Source organism: Cavia porcellus, unplaced genomic scaffold, assembly GCF_034190915.1.
Source record: "Cavia porcellus strain 051 isolate PalLab524CR breed Dunkin Hartley unplaced genomic scaffold, mCavPor4.1 scaffold_6, whole genome shotgun sequence".
NCBI classification, from domain to species: Eukaryota; Metazoa; Chordata; class Mammalia; order Rodentia; family Caviidae; genus Cavia; species Cavia porcellus.
The window spans coordinates 76,268,590-76,288,681 of record NW_026947489.1 but is presented as its reverse complement, the minus strand read 5'-3'; the positions used below and the strand labels follow the sequence as shown (position 1 = coordinate 76,288,681).

Here is a 20,092-nt window from a genome sequence, read left to right as displayed (position 1 = left end):
ATCGCCAAGCCGCACTGGCCGCCGTGTCCCGCCCGTCGGGATGAAGGCAGCCCCTACGCATGCGCCAAAGCCCCTCCTCTGCTCCCCTCCCTCTTCCTGGCGGGTCTGGGGCGGCGGCGGCGGCGGTGGCGGCGGCGGCGGCGGCGCGGTGACGTCAGGGCGCTGGGGCAGCTCCTGTGACTGACGGAGCTGGAGCGGCGGGGCGGCGGCGGAGTCCGGCGGCGGAGATAGCGATTGAGGGGGCGAACAAGCAGCGGCCCTAGGGTTTAGGGAGTGAGGAGGAGCAGGAGGGGAGCGCTCGGGCGCGAGCGAGAGAAACCGCGAGCGCTGGGCTTGGGCTCGAGCCCCGGAACGGCTGAGGAGCCCGCCCGCTCCCCTCCCTTCCCCCTCCCCGGGACCGGGCCCAGCGCGCCATCCTCCCCCTCCCTCCTTCCCTCCCTCCCTCCTTCCTCCCTTCCCTCTCCCTCCCCCCTCCCCCGCCGGTGGATGGGAGTGAAGGACGGAAGAGGCTCTGCGGACGCGGCGGTGCAGCGCTTCGGTAAGGCGCCAAGGGCCTGCGCCCTCCCCTCAGTCCCCTTCACCGCGCTTGGGCGCTGCGGGCCGGGCCCGGCGGCTTGACGATGTGGCTGCGCCGGTCCCCTCCCTCCCATTCTCCCCTCCCCCTGCCGCCGCCGCCTCCTTCTTCTTCTCTCAGCGCTCTCAAAATGGCGGCCGCGGCGGCCGTTGAGTGAGAGGCTCAGAGGAGGGGGGCCTGGCTGGGGAGGGCGCTGCCCTCGCTCCTGTCCTCCCGGTCCGGTCTCGGTGGCTGCCGAGACCACTGCGACTCTTTCCGCGGCCCTCCGGACGGGGATCGGCCTCCTCCCTCGGTGACTTAGCAAGAAAAGTATTCTTGGATGGAAAGGGCGTGGGAAGCAGGTCGCTCTCCGATCGTGGGGAAAGGGCTCGGCCTTCCTCCTCTGCCCGGCTACCGAGGCGAACTCTGCAGTCCCCACCCCTCCGTGGCTTTCAGCTCGAGGCCTGGGCTCGGGCATCCGCCTGGCCTCCCAGGTGTTCGGTCCCCAACCTGTCCTTAGGATGAGGTTGATGTGAGCAGGATGGCCCGCCACCTCCCTGGCATCCAGGTACAGTGGTCCAACCTCTGCATCCAGTAAGGACGAGGGCTCCGACCCCCTGCACTGTCTACAGTATCCGCCCTCTCTGTCGGCAGGGTTTCCCTTACCGCTCGCTTTTCGCACGGGAGCTGCCTTTTGACGTTAACATTGAGGTTCGAGGTCCTTTGCTGTTCCCCTTCCTCTAATCTCTTCTCCCCACTCCTTTAGGAGACGCAGTACCTGGATGTATTTAGCCTCCCAGGTGAGAAAATGCCTTTGAGGTGTTGGGCAAATTTTGACTCTAAACATCACAGCAGAAAGAAGGAGGAGGTTATCAGTATCTGAGCTAGAAGAGAGAGGTATCTGGCTTTATTTATTATTCTGCCTTTTCTTCAGTGACTTAGCAAGAAACTCTCAGGGAGGAGAGGGTAGTAGGTTTTCCTTTGAGATTGGGATTTGGATTCCATTCATAGCAGTCCTTCGGTTAAGAAATAGTGCTTTTGAAGACAAGGAACTTGAATTGTGGTCTTTCTGATGGGCGATGTCATGCCAAGCACCCCCCTCCCCTTGCCTTAAGGGGCAATTGTTAGAAAATACATTGCTATTATTCCAGCCTCTACTTAAGGCTACAGTGCTTAAGACTCATAACATTTTAGAGCCTAAACAAATTTGTGCCAATTTTGGTATTTCTGTTGTTGAGGATGGATTGTTTTGTGTGAATATCTTTTTAAGACTAGGGCGGAGGAGACAGTGTTTGGGCCTTTTATACCAGTAATATTGTCATCCACCCCTTATGCCACAGTAGTGTTTGCTGAATTTTTTCCCCCCTGCAGTAGAGCTTGATTGCTGCAGAGTTCAGTCACTTAATCAGGAATGTTTTTTACATGGGTAGTGATAAAATGTTATGTATAGTAAAAGCTTTTACTTCGAAGATACTGGTTTGGTTTTAAGGTATTAGCTGGCATTCAGTCTCCAATGGGTGTCTTTCAAGATGCACTTTCATAAAATAATTGATAGTTGCAAATTGTGGTTTTTGTTAAAGCAGACTAGTAATCTGTATTTAGGGTGATTTATTTTTTCATGTTCTGTTATAAATGATCATTGTTTGGATTGTTTTGAAAAGGAAGATTTCCTAAAACAAATCTAAAGCTGGTATTTTTTTTTAACATCAGAGAAAGGAACCCAATTTTTCATATAAAATATTTCTGTATGTGTTGATTTGCTGGAGAAAGCCCTGTTTAGTACCTCCTCCCACTTTCTTTTAAAAAAAATGGCTAATATTTGTGGATGCTGTGAACAGCCATTGAGCCGAGAAGACTGGGTGGAGTAAGAGAGCTGAAGCTGTTAAATGCTAGACTGCCCTTTCATAGCATTTTTTTCTTCCTTATATTTGGTAAGGTTATTTTATACTAATTATTGCTATGACAAAGGCATTTCTTTGTAGTAAATCTTAAAATATCATGTTTCCCTTTTTCTGCAAGGTGAGCTTTGAATAATTGGGTTAAAGAGCAGTGTTCCTGGTCCAAAAAAGACACTTATTGTCTATATATTTCCTTCTGCGTTTTATGCACATATATACATATATATGTATTCTTGACTTATTTTTATTGTTTTGGTCAACTAAGCATTACATTGATAAACCAGAATATTTGATAAGAAATAGCAGTAGGTATACTGCAAAAAAAAAAAGTAAGAATACCACAAATGGGTCTTTAGTTTGTAGTAAAACAGTCATCTATTTTTCAATTTTATTTTTCATTTTTAAATAATGAACATCAAAAATGAGGGAACAATAATTTGCACTAAAGGCACTATATAGACTTTTTCTCTTGTGTTGCCCTTTGAAAGAGACCTTTTTGTAAGGTACCACTTAGAGAGTAGGTCACTTTAATGTCCTGTATCATGCATTCATAAGAGTAGACAATTTTAAAAGAATTTTGAATTTATGTGGTAAATATTCTGATAAACCTTATGAGTGTCAATTTATGATCTATTTTTACATTTTTCTCTTAAAATGATTAAAATGTAGAAGTGTTAGTATGGTGAGGATGAGTGGGTTGGGAATAATTCACTGTGTTGTATGTATGACATTTCCCCATCTCTACTATTTGTAGTTACAAAAACACAGAATGATGATTTTTCAGTGATCAAGAGTTTAAGAGAGCACTATATATTTCCATAAATGTGATAGAATCTTCTGTTTAATTTGGAGGTCAGCTTTTTAAAAATTTTCATGCTATGTTTTCAAACTTTTCATGAGAACAAAAACATTTTTGTAGGATTATTTGACATTTAAAATTTCTGTTGTATAAATATTTCAGGTAAAATAACTAGTATAAAACGTTTGAAGATATTTTGGGAAGGAAAAATCAATATCTTATAATTTTTCTAGTTTAGAACATCCATTTTGCATTGTCTACATTATATTAAAGCATAATGTTTTCACCATCTTTATTGTGTGTGTATATGTGTACATGATTCTATTTTATGGCTTTTTAGATTTCTAGGAAAAAATTAAGACTTGCTTATAGGTGGTTCATATTGTTCACCATTTGTCCTTTTAATAAATAAATTGTAAACACTGTACAAGTTGTCAGCATTAAGGTAAAGATGTCTTTATAAAAAAAAACTCAAAACAAAATCTTAGAGTAAATTTTCCAGTTCTTCCCATTGAGTTATTGAGTTCTACGTCAGTGAGTCATACACGTTTTGCCACAGACTTGAAGCTCTGTGGGTTTTAAGATAAGCTGACCGAGCTAGACATGGTGGCACACACCTATAATCCCAACACTCAGGAGGCTGAGGCAGGAGGAATTTTGGGAGTTTGAGTCCAGCTTGGAATACAAAGTGAGCTTAATATTAGTCAGAACTGCATCGTGAAGAGTTTGTCTCAAAAAGACAAAAAACAAAACAAAACTAAGCTGACCAAATGATGTGTGTGTGTGTGTGTGTGTGTGTGTGTGCGCGCGCGCGCGCGCGCTTGCACATGCCCTTGTGTGTCTTTTCAGGATCTTCTGTATGCTAGGCAAATGCTTTACTACACAGCTACATTCCTAGACTGAGATTTTAACTTGCCCTGAGATGTTATGAAAATGTTTCATTATGAAGGTAACATGTTTTTATCTACTTTTTTTTTTTTTTTTACTGATACCAGGGATTGAACTCAACAACCACGCGCACTTGCAAGGTAGGCGCTTACGCCGCTGAGCTAAATCCCCAGCCCCATTTTTATCTACTTTGAAAAGAGAATTATGTTTGAAGTAAAAATTTTTTGCCATTGTTCTTACGTCTTATACAATACAGCTGTTACCGTTTTTGTTTTCTTTTTTAACTTGAAAATTGCCTGATTTAAAATAAATCTAGGATTGGACTATGGCTCAGTGATGAGTGCTTGCCTGGCTTCTGCAAGATCCTTGGTTCCATCTCCAGCATCACCAAAAAACAAATAAAAAAGCAGAAAAACTCCCACATCCACCACAAACTAATAGTACACAATACAATATGAATCCTGGAAATAAAATGTGTACCTACAGTTGTGAATATTATTGTGTAATGCCAATACACAATATTGTGAATATTAAGTGCCAAACATTTTTTGATTTTTGAGACGGGGTTTTACCGTGTAGCAAAGATTGGCCTTGAAGTTACAATTCTACTGCCTTAGTGTCCAAGTGCTAGGATGACAGGCTTGTACAGCCACACCTGGCTAAGGCCAAACATGTTAAGAAATCTGTATTTCTTGAAGAAAGATGCTGTATTATATAAGCCTAGTAGTTACCTGCAGTGAAGCTTTTTTGGATTATTCTAGCTTTGTTGCTGATTAGGTATGACACTTTGCCTAGCTATTAAAATGGAACCTTAGTTTAACTTCTGCCATGTATATAATTTTTATCCATGACATAACAGTTGTAGATTTTAATTGGTATGATTTACGATTCATTCTTGCTAGTTGTAGATATCATAAGCACTTACTATTTTGATTTATTGTTTTCTTTTTAAAAGATGGTGATTGGGCTGGAGCTGGCACAGCCCCTGCCTGGCAAGTTCAAGGTCGTGAGTTTGATCCCCAGTACCAATAAATAAGTAAATAAGTAAATGAATAAATGTAACTTTTTGTTGAAACATACTTGGCTAAGGATGAATGTGCATTTGTCAAAGATACTTCTGCAAAAGTATTCTCTAAAGTATGATCACTTAACATTTCTCTAAAATGTTGTAAATTTTGAACTTGGTATTCACTGTCATTTATTTTTGGCTATTTTCAAGGTATTTTTATAGAGAAAATTAAAGTTCTTTTTCTTTTTTTCTTTTTTGGTCTTTTTGAGGCAGGGTTTCACTGTGCAGGTCTTGAATTCACCTGGTAGCCCAGGCTGGCCTAGAGCTTGAAGTAATCATCCTATTGGGATTACAGGCCTGTGCCACCATCTCTGACCATAGAGAGAATTAAAATTCTGATTTATTTTATTTTATTTTTTGGTCTTTTTGAAATAGGGTCTTGCTATGTAGTTTAGGCTAGCCTTGAGCTTACTTTGTAGTCCAGATTGGTTTTTTTTTTTTTTTTTTTTGGTACCTGGGATTGAACTCATGACCTTGCACTTGCCAGGCAGGCTTTTAGGTCACTGAGCTAAATCCCCAGCCCCCAGATTGGTCTTGACTTTGCAGTGATCCTCCTACAGCCTCCCAGTGCTAGGATTACAGGTGTGTGCCACGATGACTGGTTTCTGGAAATTTCTTAAGTCAGCAAGTTAGCTTAATGACTAGAATGAGATAAATACAATCACTTGTGTATTCACTTGCATCATCTTTTTTTATATCTGTTGGGTTACTTATCTTTAATTTAATTTAATTTAAATTTTTTTTTGTCTTTTTCATTTTTATCGGTACCAGGGATGGAACTCATGACTGCACACTTACAAGGAAGGCGCTTATGCTGCTGAGCTAAATCCCCAGCCCCTTATCTTTAATTTTCTTAATTTTATTTTTTAAATTGTTTGTTGGTGCATTTTACGTATACATAATGGTAATATTCATTATAGGCAATTTGTACCTGTACATGTTATAATTTCTTTTTTTTCCCTTTCCCCTACCTTCTCTTCAACTTTTGCTCCTCTCCCTAATTTTCTTTGCTTTCTAAAATGGTGACAATCTGTCGTATTTATTGCTCGCCTGCCTGCATGCTTTCTCTCTCTCTCTCTCTCTGTCTCTCTCTCTCTTTCTCTCTGTCTCTGTCTCTCTCTTTCTGTTTCTCTATCTCTCTCACTCTCCCCTCTCTCCCCTGTCTCCTGTCTTTCTATTTTGGTACCAGGAATTGAACTGAGAACATTGCACATACCAGGCAGGCACTATGCTGCTGAGCTATAACCCTGGCCCTACCTGCTTTATTTAAATTGACATATATTAACATATGGTCTTGTATTATTGACTGTTTTTATTTTGCATACATAAGACCTTAGGTACTTGAGTAAGAACTGCTGGGAGGTGCCCAATATTCCTTTAAAGATAATAAGTAAAACTTGTCACAATTATTTGAATGTTGGCTTATGTGAAAAGAAATATGCCGGACCTGAAGAGGTATAGTGCAGTGAATTATAAGAGCACTTGCCTAATATATTAGGTGCTGCATTCAGATTCCAAGCACTGTGGGTTGAGGGGATGTACTATTAAAAGTTCTTTTTGTAATAGTTAACTCTGGTGATCTCTGCAGAATCAGGTGGTGGAGGTTGGGGAGAAAAGTGTACCTCTGGAGAGATTTTAAATTGTCCTAAAGAACAGGATCGATATATAAGAAATACATCATAGCACTGTGGGAGGCTGAGGCAGGAGGATTGCAAGTTCAAGCCCAACCTGGCTTATTTTGACCTGTTTGAAAAATACTAAAATAACAGACTGGGTATGGTGGTGCACACCTGTAATCCCAGCACTCCGGAGTTGAGGTAGGGAGGATCGAAGTGAGTTCCAAGCCAGGGTATTTAATAAGAATTGGCAGTAAACTGAGGCTTTTAAGTTTTCTGAGAGATTATCTTTTGATAATAGTGAAATGGGAATCTGGGAAAAATTTTAACAATTTTAATTTTTCAGCAGGGGTTTGCTGCGATTGAACTCAATGTGTTATGCTTCATATATGTACTCTACTGCTGAGCTACACTTGCAGCCCCAACAATTTTAGTTTTTGAAAGCATTATAGAAAGTTTATGTTAGTTAAGAGTTTATACATTACTGATTAATCCAGTTTTGATGTATAGCAAGCCCTCACTCACTGAACTATGGTTCCATCCCAACATGTATCTTTTATCTAACTATCTTTCTATATTTTTATTTTATCAAAAATACACCAAACAGTGCTGGGCCTGATGGTGCATGCCTATAATCCCAGGGTTTGGTAGACTGAGACAGGAGGATCATCATGAGTTGAGGATCATCATGAGTTTGAGGCCAACATACTGAGACTCTTTCTTATAATTATATTATTAATTATAATAGATGATGCTGACATTAACTCAGGATATTTGTGACTATTAAATAATAAATTAGGCCTATAAATCTTGGATTACTTTTTATTATTAGCCCCCCCCCCCCATAGTCCCTGGGTCTCCAGAATGCTAATTAAGTGATCTATCCTCAGTCTCTCTTGGTTTATTTATTTTTAGTACTAATGCTAGGGCTTTCGTACTGAGTATTTAAGTTACCCAGGCTAGGCTCAGATTTGCTATCCTCCAGCTTCAGCCTCCCAGTGCTGGAAAGCTACCGTGCTTTGGCTTCTTTCTCTTTTTTTTGTTTTGTTTTGTTGTTTTTGTCTTTTTGAGACAGGGTCTCTATGCAGTTCAGGCTGGCCTTGAGCTCATTTTGTAGCCCAGGCTGGTCTCAAACTCAAGGATTCTCCTGCCTCAGCCTCTGGAGTGCTGAGATTATAGGCGTAAGCCACCCTGCTGGCTTCTCTTTTTGTTTCTTGAGACAAGGTCTTGCTAAATTGTCTAGACTGGCCACAATAGCAGTAGACTTGCAAGCATATAGCACATTACTCAGCATTGGAGTGTCTTTTTTAAAAAGGAAGACACTGAAACTATTCAGTCAGTGTTATGGAGTTTTTTGAAATGATTCTTTGCCTCAGCTTCCTGAGCAGATGGAACTTCAGGCAGGTGCCATTGTGGGCTAGCTACAATCAGAAGTTTTTTTGTTGTTTGCTGGCTGCTTGGAGTTGAATCCTGGGCCTTCTGAACTATATTCTGGCTTTTAAAATTTAAAAAAAAATTTTTAATCTTGAGACAGGGTCTCACAAAGTTGCCTGGGTTGAAGTCAAATTTATGATCCTCCTGTCTCAGCCTGCCAGAGTGGTGGGATTTCTGTTTGATTTTTTTTCTTTCTTTTTGAGACAGGGTTTTGCTATGCAATTCAAGCTGGCCTTGAATTCACTTTGTAGCCCAGGCTGTTCTTGAACTGGCAGTGATCTTCCTGCCTCAACTCCTAAGTGCTGGGATTACAGGTGTGTGCCAGCATGACCTGCTTCTATTTGAAATTTTAATCATTAGTATAAAAATTCTTATGCTTTCTTTTCTATTTATGTGCTGGTGGGTATCAAACCATGGCCTTGAGTATGCTAGCAAGTATGCTATTACTGAGTTACATGCCCTGCCTTCCTTTTCTTTTAGTATATGTGTTGCTGGAGTGAGCACCCTTCCCTCTCTTTTAAAAAATAAACTTATATTGGGAGTAGTGGCAGGTACTCAGCTACTTGGGAGATAGAGGCAGAAAGTGTGAGGCCAGTCTGGGAAGTTTAGAGGCACTGTCTCAGAACTTAAAAAAATAAAAAGGGCTAGGACTGTAGTTCAGTGTTGGAATACTTACCTGCCATGCCCAAGACCCTGAGTTCAGTTCCCAGTACTACAAAAAAAAAAAAAAAGCGAAATTGTGATATTTTTGAATAAGTAAGTATGCAGAATAGTTAAGAATTGTATGGAAAGTTCTTGATACCTAATTTTACATATTGTAAATATCTTAAATATCTGTGATATATTTGTCAGTATTAAACTAACTTTGAGCTATTACTATTAGCTAACCTTCAAAGTATTTGCATTTCACCTGTTTTTCCTTTCATGTCTGTTTTCTGTTCTAGGTCCAATCTAAGATACCATGTTGCATGTGGTTGTCATATCTTCCTAATCTTCTGGTCTGTGACAGGTTATCAGTATTTTGTTTTTTGTATCTTTAATAATCTAAAGTAGAACTGGTCAAATGCTTTATAGAATAACCTACAACCTTTTTTTTTTTATTATTATTTTTATGATTTAGAATGAATCCATGCTTTAGGAAAAAGTGCCACAGAGGTAAAATGCACTTATCATATTAGAGGCTGTCATTAGGTAGTGCAAGTCCTTGATTCAGTGAAAAACCCATAAACTCATGTAGTGTTTTGTCTTTCTTTTTTTTTTTCAGATGGCCTTGCCATGTAATTCAAACTTGCCTTGAATTTGCTGTGTAGTCCAGGCTCGCCTTAACTGATCTTATTCCACACTATTTTTTTTTTTTTTTGTCTTTTTCGTTTTTTATCGGTACCAGGGATCAAACTCACAACCGCCTGCTTGCAAGGCAGGCGCTTATGCCGCTGAGCTAAATCCCCAGCCCCCCAAATTTTTTTTGATAACAATGTCTTGCTATTGTCCAGTTGAGTAGCTGGGACTACAGGTAGATGCAACCATGTCTGGCTCGGAGATACATTTTTTTTTTTTTTCTTTTGGTACTGGGGATTTAACTCACGACTGCACATTTGCAAGGCTGGTGCTTATGCTGCTGAGCTAAATCCCTGGACCATGGGAGATGCATTTAAGTGTATTATATATTGCTGTAGAAATTACTGAGAGCACACCTGTTCCCAGTACTTGGGAGACTGAGGCATGACCACCACAAGTTCAAGGCCGGCCTGGGACTACATAGTGAGTTTTTTTTTTTTTTGTCTTTTTCGTTTTTATCAGTACCAGGGATTGAACTCACAACTGCCTGCTTGCAAGGCAGGAACTTAGGCCGCTGAGCTAAATCCCCAGCCCACATAGTGAGTTTAATCAAGGCCAGCCTGACCTATATAACAAGATCTTGTCTCAAAAAAAAAAAGAGAATACTGAGAGTGAAGTTTGTTTTTTAGACTGAGGTTGACTTCCAATTTTGGAGAAAAGCTTCCTATTTTGGAATTTACTGAGAAGCTGCTATGCTCTGTGGAGCATAGCAAATAGGGTATCTTGTTTATTAGTTCTATGCTAGTATGTGAATTCCCTCTGTTTTCCCTTTTCCTCAAAATAAGTTTCAAATACTGCACCAGAAAACAAAATTTTTTGACTGATTACTAGTCCATGTCCTGAAAGAGGTATTTATCTTAAGGAGAATTTGTAATTTGATAGCAAGACAATTCTTGAGAATTACAGTTAATTAGTTCTTGAGTTTATTTTTCTGTTTTATCCTTCACTGTAGCATTTAGACAATCTCATTTGGGATTTTACTTTTTTTTTTTTAAGTAGAAATACAGATTTCAAAGAATGAATTTGAGGAAAATTAATTTAGAGTATGTAAAATTAGTTGAGTATGAGGAATAAAGGAGCTAAGGAATGAGAACAGAAAGGAGTTGATTGGGGGAGGGGTTGTCAAGGGGATGAATATTATGAAGGGATAAGAAATAGGATCAAAGTTGGAGAAAGTTGTTTGGGCTGTTTTTTGTATGTGTTGTGATGGGATAACCTTTAGGTATATTGAAGGTTTGAATTCTAAAACATACTGTTCTGTTGATGCATATGCCTAGCTAGTATGGTTAATGACAAAAGATTTTATTGTTGCTTACCATCTTTATGAGGCATTTAAAATTTCATTTTTTATCAAAATTATTTAATGTAGTATTTCATTATAGGAATCTATAATAGGAATCTGTAATACAGTACTCAAAGATTCTTCAGATAGAGTAGAATAGAGATAGAGATAAGAGTAGAATCATCAAAGTTATAAAATAGGGAAAGGCGTAACACTACAAAGGGCTGGCTGCAGTGTGGGCAAGGTGAGGCTTGATTAGAAATGAAACTTGGAATGCTGGCAGGAGCCAGCTACTAATGGAAGTTCTTACAAAGCAAGTGGACCTTAGGAAGTGAGGCGTAATAGTCTGGTGGTGGCCAAGAGCCCAGACTTTGGAGCCTAGATGGGTGGCTTCAGTTTGCTCTGCTGTTTACATGGTTGTGTTATGATGGGCTGGATTATTGTAAGGAGTAAGAGAATATTTGTGAAATACTTAAAATAGTGCTTAATATATAGTAAGTGCTATATTTGTTTGTTAAATTAAAAAAAATTAGGAAGCCAGTAAAGGTTGTCCCACCACTGCCAGTATTGGCATTGGACCCAGGATCTTCACATTGAGCTACATCCCTAGTCCCTTTAAAAATCTTTGAGACAAAGTATTGCTAGGTTGCTTAATTCCCCAGACTGGGTTTGACTTTGTGCTCCCGCCTCAACCTCTCAGAGCTGGGATTACAAGTATGTGCCACCCTATCCAGTTTACTGCCCCCACTGTTTATGATCCAGGGTCTCCCTATGTAGTTCAAGCTAGCCTTGCAACTCCCTGTGTAGCCCAGACTGGCCTCAGAGTCACTGTGATCCTCCTAGCCTAGCCTCCTAAGTGCCGGTTTTACAGGGGCCACACTCTTTTTAAAGGATTTTGAGTAGAGAAATAATATGATCAGATGTATCTAGGACAGTGCTGCAAAGCAGGTCCTTTGTATCACTGAAAGCTCTGAAAGATTCACTATCGTTTCTCTAAGAGTCATGTAGTAGATAGATGTTAGCAAACCAAAACTGGGTTTAGAGAAACCTGTTGTGCTTAAGTGCAGATTAAGAGTGGTGTGTAGTGACGTCTGGTAGTGGTAATAAAGATGGACACAATAAAAATAAGTTAACAAGTATTGAGGAGGTAAACTTCATACAGACAGTGAATTGGTTGGATGTAGAAAAGCATTCGCCATATTTTTTAAAGCAGTATTCTTTTTTTTTAAGTTTGGGGAAATATTTGAACAACTATTTCCTATTTGTCTCTCTTCTAAAAGCAATATTCTTTAAAGGGTTTTTTTGTTTTGTTTTGTTTTTTGTGTTTTTTTTTTAGACAAAAAGTTTGGCCATGTAGTATAGGCCTGTCTTGAACTTGCTGGGATCCTCCTGCCTCAGCTTCTCCTGCTGGGATCACAGGCATTCGCCATCATGTGGCTTCTTTAAAGAGTTTTGGATCTCAGATGTAATCTATGCTGGTGATGTATTTAATGCCTTGGAGATGTGTTATGGTATTTCCATAAAAATGAGAACTAAAGTGGGAAATAGTTTTAATCTCTAAATTTATAGGTTCTTGTAATTTTTTTGATAGTTGGAGGTAATTTCCCTTTAAGGCAATACCATTGTACCAAAAACTCAATTTAGCTCAAGTTCAAAGGACCAGTAAGCTTTAATAATAGTTTATTGGTCGTATCTGTGTCCTTATTTTGGATGTGAGATTATAAGATAACAGCACTGTGGTAATACTGAAAGATTTTGAAGGGGTGAATCATTAAAGACAGAATTTGTTAGCATTATTATATCTAGTTTTTTAAATTAAATTTTTATATCCTTACCACCTAGTCAACTCTTTGGATAAATCTTAGCTCCCTATTTTTAGATTTGTCAACTTTTAATTTTTAATTTTTTGGGTTTTGTTTTTGAGACAGGGTCTCACTGTGTAGTTCGAATGGCCTTGAACTCACTATGTAACCCCTTGAACTTGTGTGATCCTCCTGGCTCAGACTTCTGAGTGCTGGGATTACAGGTGTGTGCCACCAGAATTGGCTCCACCACCTTAGTTTTTCTGGTTTCTTTTTTTTTTAGTACCAGGGATCAAATTCATGACCTTGTGCTTGTCAGGCAGGGGCTTACACCACTGAGCTTTTTTTTTTTTTTTTTTTTAAATTTTTCTGTTTTTGAGACAGGCTTTCACTGTGTATTTCAGGCCGAGCTTGAACTTAGCCTGAGCTTTGTTTTTTGACTGTGTAGCTCAGGCCGGCCTGGAACTAAGGGCAATTTGAATGCCTCAGCCTCCGGCATGCTGGGACCACAGGTGTGCACCATTGTGCTGAGCTTCAGCTTTTAAAATACATTGTTTTGCTATTCAGTATTATAAAATGGAAAATTTGAAGTTAGACCATTTGAGTTTTCTCAGATTTTCTATGTTTTTTTTTTAATAAAATGATGAAATGGTAGAAAATGCAGTGTTCTTAAATAGTAGTTTAAGTCTGTGTCCTCAATTATTGTGATATATGTGGTGTGTGATACTTGTCATGCAGGCTATTGCAGGGCTCATCAGATCTCCACATTAAAGACATTTGAAGGAGAATACGTCAACTGAATTCTGAAGAATGCCTAATTGCAACTGGGTGCAGTAGTACACATCGGTAACCCTAGCTACTCAGAAGACCAGCATTTTAAAGAAGACCCCATTTTAAAATAAAATTTAGAGCCAGGCGCACCTGAAATCCCAGCACTTGGGAGGCTGAGAGAGGAAGATCACCATGAGTTTGAGATCAACCTGGGTTACAAAGTGAGTTCAAGGTCAGCCTGAATCATGGAGTAAAACCTTGCCTCAAGAAAGACCAGAATAAATAAGTAAAAATAAAATAAAATTTAAGAAGGACGGAGAATATAGTTCAGTGCTTCCTTGGTTCAAGCCTCAATGCTATACCCCACTATCCCAAAAAAAGGAAAGAAAGAAAAAAGATTGTATAATTGGCAATATAGTAATAACAGCAACACACTCAGACTCAGAAGCTTAAAAGACTGTTGAGTATATGCTGGTAAAGTACGTAGTTTGGCAGAAAGGATTTTATGAGGAGAGGTATATTGGTAAAATTCTATGTAAGTTGTAATAGCCAACTTGGAAGCCATTAAACAAGTTGAAGCAGGCATTATGACAGGTTTTGTATCTTACGTGAGTAGCAGTGAGAAATACAGATTTGGGGGATTAGAGATTACTTAGCCTTCCTCAAGAAAGAATGATTAGTGCTTGAAATAAGACAGTGGCAGTGTAGATTATTGACTGGAGAAAAGCTGAGGAGGTAAAATTGTGAATGAGTGCTATGATGGTGAGAGGGACATTTAGACTGTAGTTTGTAGCTTGAATAAGTGGAATTGAGAAACTGGTTGTCATTAGTTGTAGTAGAGAATAAGAGGAAGAGTTGCACAAGATAATTACACAGAGCAGCTAAATGAAATTTTCTGAGCCCTTTATAAGTACTTTCTTGCCAGAAATTTGTCACAAGCTTTTTACTAGGCTTGTAGATGAAAGTGAAGAAGGTAAAATGGCAAAATATGTTAGTTAGGAGATGTTAGTTCAATCATAAATGGACCCTCAAAAGACTTTTAATGTCTTAACTCACCTTTTCAACTTTTTTCTGCCTATTATATCTCTTTTAATTCATTCTTAGGAAGATTCTGTACTTCCTGTTCATGTACTACTTTCATTCTCTCTTTCCCCTGTCTATCGTTAAAATGTGTAAACCAGATTCTCTTTTCCAGACAGCCTTTTCTAGTTTTTTTGTCTGGAAGAAATTTTCCTGAGTTCATGTTGCAATGCTTACTACTTTTTCTCTTGTTACAGCTAATACAAAATGTTTTGTCTGTGTATCAAATGAGTTGATGCATTACAAAGCCTAGAGACTGCACCTAGTGTGTAGTACTTACTAAATGTTGGCTGTTATTTTGTTGATAATAAACATGATTAAGATGAGATGATAGGGCCGGGGATTTAGCTCACGACATAAGCACCTGCCTGGCTAGCGCAAGGTAGTGAGTTCAATCCCCAGTACTGCAAAAAAAAAAAAAAAAGATAATAGTAACAAGTTTACTTTTTACTTTCTTGTAATGGTAAAACATTTGTTTTCTATGTTTGGATGCTATGAAAACAAAACTTTGCTTATGTATGTAAAAGTAAAATTATTGTCTTTGTGTCACTTTATTGTTCCTGAGCTGTAGTGAGGGAAATCCAAGGATAGACAACCTGTGGATTTATTTATTTTTTTATTTCTTGGTGTTAGGAGTCCAACTGAGGTCCTCAAAAAGTTAGGCAAGTGCAGTGCTACCAAGCTGCATCTCCAGCCTGTAGACAGCCACTCAATGTTGTTTCATTAAGCCTCACTACAACAGTTGAGGCAAGTTTTAACGTCTTTTTTTTTTTGAGACAGGGTCTCACTATGCAGTTCAGGCTGGCCTTGAGCTCACTTTGTAGCCCGGGCTGGTCTCGAACTCAGAACAATGCTCCTGCCTCAGCCTCCTGAGTGCTGGGACACACATGAGCCACCACACCCAGCTGTTTTAACATCTTTTTATAAATGGGTAAATAGACTTCCAGAAGTTTGAAAATTTGCCCAGTCACACATGGTACATGGCCAAGTTTTTGTTTTTGTGGTACTGAGGATTGAACCCAGGGCCTCATGCACGATAGGCACACTGAGCTACATGCCCATCCTCGATTTGTTTTTGCAGTGCAAAATTTATTCTCATGTTAGTGAAATATAATTGTAATTTTTATGATTTGGATTGAATAAAGCAAGGATAATATTGTTGGCATCAGTGTTATGCCATCAATTATTTTATTCCTGGTGATCCTTCTGCCTCAGCTTTTGGAATGCTGGGGTATTTAACATCATGCCCATGTTGTTCTGCTTTCTTAGTTCTTTAACCATTCAAACCTGTGTTTATCTTTCAGAATCTAGTTAAGGGTTGTATTCTGGCAGACTGTAGGCCAGATTCAGTTTATAAATGTGTTTCTCTTGGCTTTAGTTGAAAAAAAATTTTTTTGAACCAGTACTTAAAAATTAACTATTTTGCATAAAGTCTCTTATTTTTGGATTATCCTGAAAATTTAGAAAAAACTGGCAAAAGTTGTCCCAAACTGAGTCATAGCTACCCTGCTTTAGATGAACATAATTCTTCAGTGAAACAGGTTCCTACCCCTCTGTGATGCTGTACACAGAGCATCTTGAATTCTGAGTTGAAATCATAGTTCTTTACTTTCTGATGGCTGTCCTTTGTATTTCTCACGTCTTGGTTTTGTTGTTGTTGTTTTGATACCTGAATTACTTTGTAGCCCAGGCTGGGCCTTGAGTTTGTAATCTTTGTGCCTCAGCCTCCCAAGTACTGGGATTATCAGTGTATGTTACCATTCCTGGTTTAAACTTTTAGTTTTTTTTGTTTTTTTTTTTTAATCAATTCTCTTCTAATGTGTCTATCAAAAGTGGAGGGAAAGTATAGTTGTAGAAAGCTACAATATTCAAGAAAAGTAGAAAAGAACCTATTTCTTAGTAAAAATATTTTACTTTACTGTATAAACAAAATTGGTATAATGTGGAAAAATTACCATCTTGCCTGTGTCACCTGTTTATATCACTAGCATTGTTCTCCATAAGCATTAGCTTGTGATAACTACATTTTTGTGCAGGTAGCTGTGAGGACTGACTATCCAACAGCACAATTGAAGATTTAAAAAGATTTGAAAACAGCTTGTAAATCATTAAATTCTGTGCAAAGCAAGATATTTGCATATTTCATCTGCTACATATACCCTCGTTCCAAAAATATTTTACACAGAAGAATTGAAAATTTATAATCTGAACCATCCAGTTTATTAGCACTATATTCATCAAGTGTCTTTTTTGAGGTCCAGAGATAAATAGCTCAGCAGTGCAATGCCTGCCTGGCAAAGGCAGAGTCCTGAGTTTGATTCCCAGAACCAAAAAAAAAAAGTGCCTTTTTCAGAGGTTGCAAATAAATGGTTTAAAATTTAGATAAAAAATGTTTTTTTTACTGGGGATTTAGCTCAGGGGCATAAGCACCTGCCTGGCAAGCGCTAGGTCCCCTCCCCCCAAAAAAGTTTTTTGGCTCAGGCTATGGTTCAGTGGCACAGTGCCTGCCTGGCAGGCGTGAAGTCATGAGTTCGATTCAAAAAAAAGTTTTTGTTTGACTACTCAGTAACGGGATGTTGGCAAGCATGAATGCTGGATATCAAACGCAGCGCCTCACATATGCTGATAAGCACAGGCTCTACTACTGAAACATAACCCCCATCCAAGTAATTTTTAAAAATTGAACTTTGAAAACTAGAGTTCTACCATTGTCCTTTTTTTTTTTAAATTTGATTTACATTTTTAGTCTCTGTATTTCATTTGTAACTCTTCACTTAAGGCATCTTACAAGAACACATAAAACTACAAAATACTACAGATTAAAAGAGAAAAAAAAGGGACAGGATTGGTGACACACACCTGTAATCCCTGTACTTGGGAGGTTGAGGCAGGAAGATTGCTGTGAATTTAAGACTAGCCTTAACTACATGAGGCCTTGTCTTTTTTTTTTTTTTTTTTTTTTTTTTTGGCTTTTTTCATTTTTATCGGTACCAGGGATCGAACTCACGACTGCCTGCTTTCAAGGCAGGCGCTTATGCCACTGAGCTAAATCCCCAGCCCCATGAGGCCTTGTCTTTAAAAAAAAAAAAAAAAAAAAAAAAAAAGGATGCAGTAACAAAGGGGAGGGAGGATAAATGGAATCAGGATCTAGGCCTGAAGGTATTTTATAATTGTCTTGTTGCACAGATTTATTTCTGAGTTTTCTAGGTGTCAGTAGGAGAAGAAAAATGGTGATAGGTTATTTTTCACAGTACCCTTAAGACAAAAAGAAACCAGTTTTTAGAAAGATAACTACTGGACTCTTTTCATTGGGTTCCTGATAAAGAGGATTATATTGTATATTATTTCCTGTTTTAACATTCTAAGGTAATGTAGGGACTGTATTCATTTCTTGATATGTACTGAAATTAAGCTGCTTGGCAAGCACCTAATGTATGGATGTGGCATACATCTTTCATAGACTTCATATGTAGGATTTAAATCCTCATGTGACAACCTAATTTTCCCAAAATAGAATTTATGAAAGTGCCTATCGTTAAAATTCTTAGAGAACAATTTTGTATCTGCTAAATTATTGTCTTTCTCCTTCTTTATAGTTTGAAGGTGGGCAGAGCAAGTTCTTCCAGAGTTTCTAAAAGTAGTAAAGTCATTGTAAAAAAAGACTTAAAGAAAAAGAGTATAAGAATGCGACCCTATTTTTGTGCTGCTGGAAATCAATTGCTGTACCTCGAGAAGAATGTTCCCATGAATCAGGACTCATACTGGTTTTCAGCGTAGATTAAGTCTAAGGAGGTATGGGTTTTATTCATATCTGTAAGAGATATGACTGTTCCTCTTCTTTAAGGTGTGCTGAAAATTGACCTTTATTCAGAAATAAGATTTTGACCCCTCTAAAATTACAGTCCTTTGTCTTTGTATCTTTACTGCTAGCCCTCTTGAATTCTGAATTGAAATCATAGTTCTTTACTTTCTGATAGCTGTCCTTTGTATTTCTCAATTTGCTACCTTTAGCTTCATCTTTTTAACAATCCTGTATTTCCTAGCTGCTGAAAATTTTACATTTAGGTATTTTGTCATGTTACATTCAACATACTGTTTTTTGTTCTTCCAAAAACTGCCTCAAATTACCAGTCATTTCCACTTCTTTTTAGCCTTTTGATTTATAATGCTAAGTTGGTCAACCCTCAGCTTATATTACATTCTCTTTATTAACTCCTTTCTCATCACTACCTTCCCAACTCCTAAGTTCATTATGTGTTCCTGGATTTTAATCTTTATTTACATCCTTACAGCACAGAGCCTAGCAGGTAGAAATCACTGAGTAGATATATTTAACTGTCATCTTAAACTGCTTGTAAGTTTCTTCTGGGGAGGAACTGTATATTGCTTTTATGTCCCATGCTGTTTTCTGTAATGACAATAGAAGAGTTAAATAATGTAGTGGACTGTATGCAATACAGATTCATGTTTTTGAATGTGGATATGGGATACCTGATGGATCCTCAGTGAATAAATAAAATGACACTGAGAATTGAATTATTTCTAAGTTATTTGTCTCAGTGGAGATAAACATTTGTGTGGATAATAATAAACTAGAAATCAGTTGAGGGATATACTGCCTATTTTATTTGGGTTGTTACAACTTTTGAGAAGTTACTTTTGAATGTAAACAGAGGGTCTATCCCTAGGACCAAGATCATACCTTAGAGAAAGCCATCTTCTAGAGAAGACCCAGAGCAAATAGTGGACTGTCTTTTCTTTTTTCTTTCTTCTTTTTTTTGTCTGAGACAGGTCTCGCTGTGCAATTCAGGCTGGTCTTGGGCTCACTTTGTAGCCTAGGTTGGTCTTGAACTTGCAACGATCCTCCTGCCTCAGCCTCCTGAGTGCTGGGATTACAGGCGTGAGCCACCACGCCCCGGCTAGTGGATTCTGTTTTCAAAAAAAAACAAAAACAAAAAAAAAAAATTGACACCAGGCATGCTGGTGTATACTTGTAATCCCAGAACTTCTAGGAAGCAGAGGCAGGAAGAGCACAAGTTTTGGCCAGCCTGGATAATTCAGTGATTTAGTGAGACCCTGTCTCAATAAAAAAGGAGTGACATGAGGATGTATGTCAGTGCAAAAGCCCTGGCTTTAATTCATAAATGCTGCAGCGCGCGCACACACACACACACACACACACACACACACACAAACTGTCTTTGCATAACTGGAGTTTGACCATAAAACTTTTCTCAGATCATTTTCATTTCTTACATCATAGTTTAGGCCTCTATCATCATCCACTACAAGCCTTCTCTTGTTTTATGTTTTATCTCTTTTAAAACACCAGGATGCTTTATGCTTTATGTTTTAAAAATTTAATTTTTTTTCAAATCCATTTTATTCAAGGATAAAAAGAAAGAAAAGGCTACAACAAAAATTCAAAGTACATCAATCAGAGTCTCTTGGCTTTAATATGTCGTATATTTTTCTTCTAGGATAGTCACCATGAAACACCAATTTGAGGACATCCTTTCCATTTTTTTTTTTTTTTTTTAGTACTGGGAATTGAACTCATGA

At 38.6% G+C, this 20,092-nt stretch overlaps 1 protein-coding gene across 4 annotated transcripts in view; it reads left to right on the top strand.

The window, feature by feature from the left end:
• Positions 1 to 249: 249 nt before the first annotated feature.
• Positions 250 to 20,092, top strand: part of Pafah1b1 (platelet activating factor acetylhydrolase 1b regulatory subunit 1) — an 84,464-nt gene continuing 64,621 nt past the window's right edge. The window contains exon 1 of one of the 4 annotated variants that reach the window (XM_013152231.3): positions 250 to 538. The gene's annotated coding sequence lies outside the window, so the exon portion shown is untranslated. Of the gene's footprint in view, positions 539 to 705; positions 1,122 to 1,432; positions 1,451 to 18,126; positions 18,323 to 20,092 lie in introns of those variants that run through there. The other 3 variants (XM_003469673.5, XM_023565027.2, XM_013152232.3) reach the window with 3 other exon arrangements.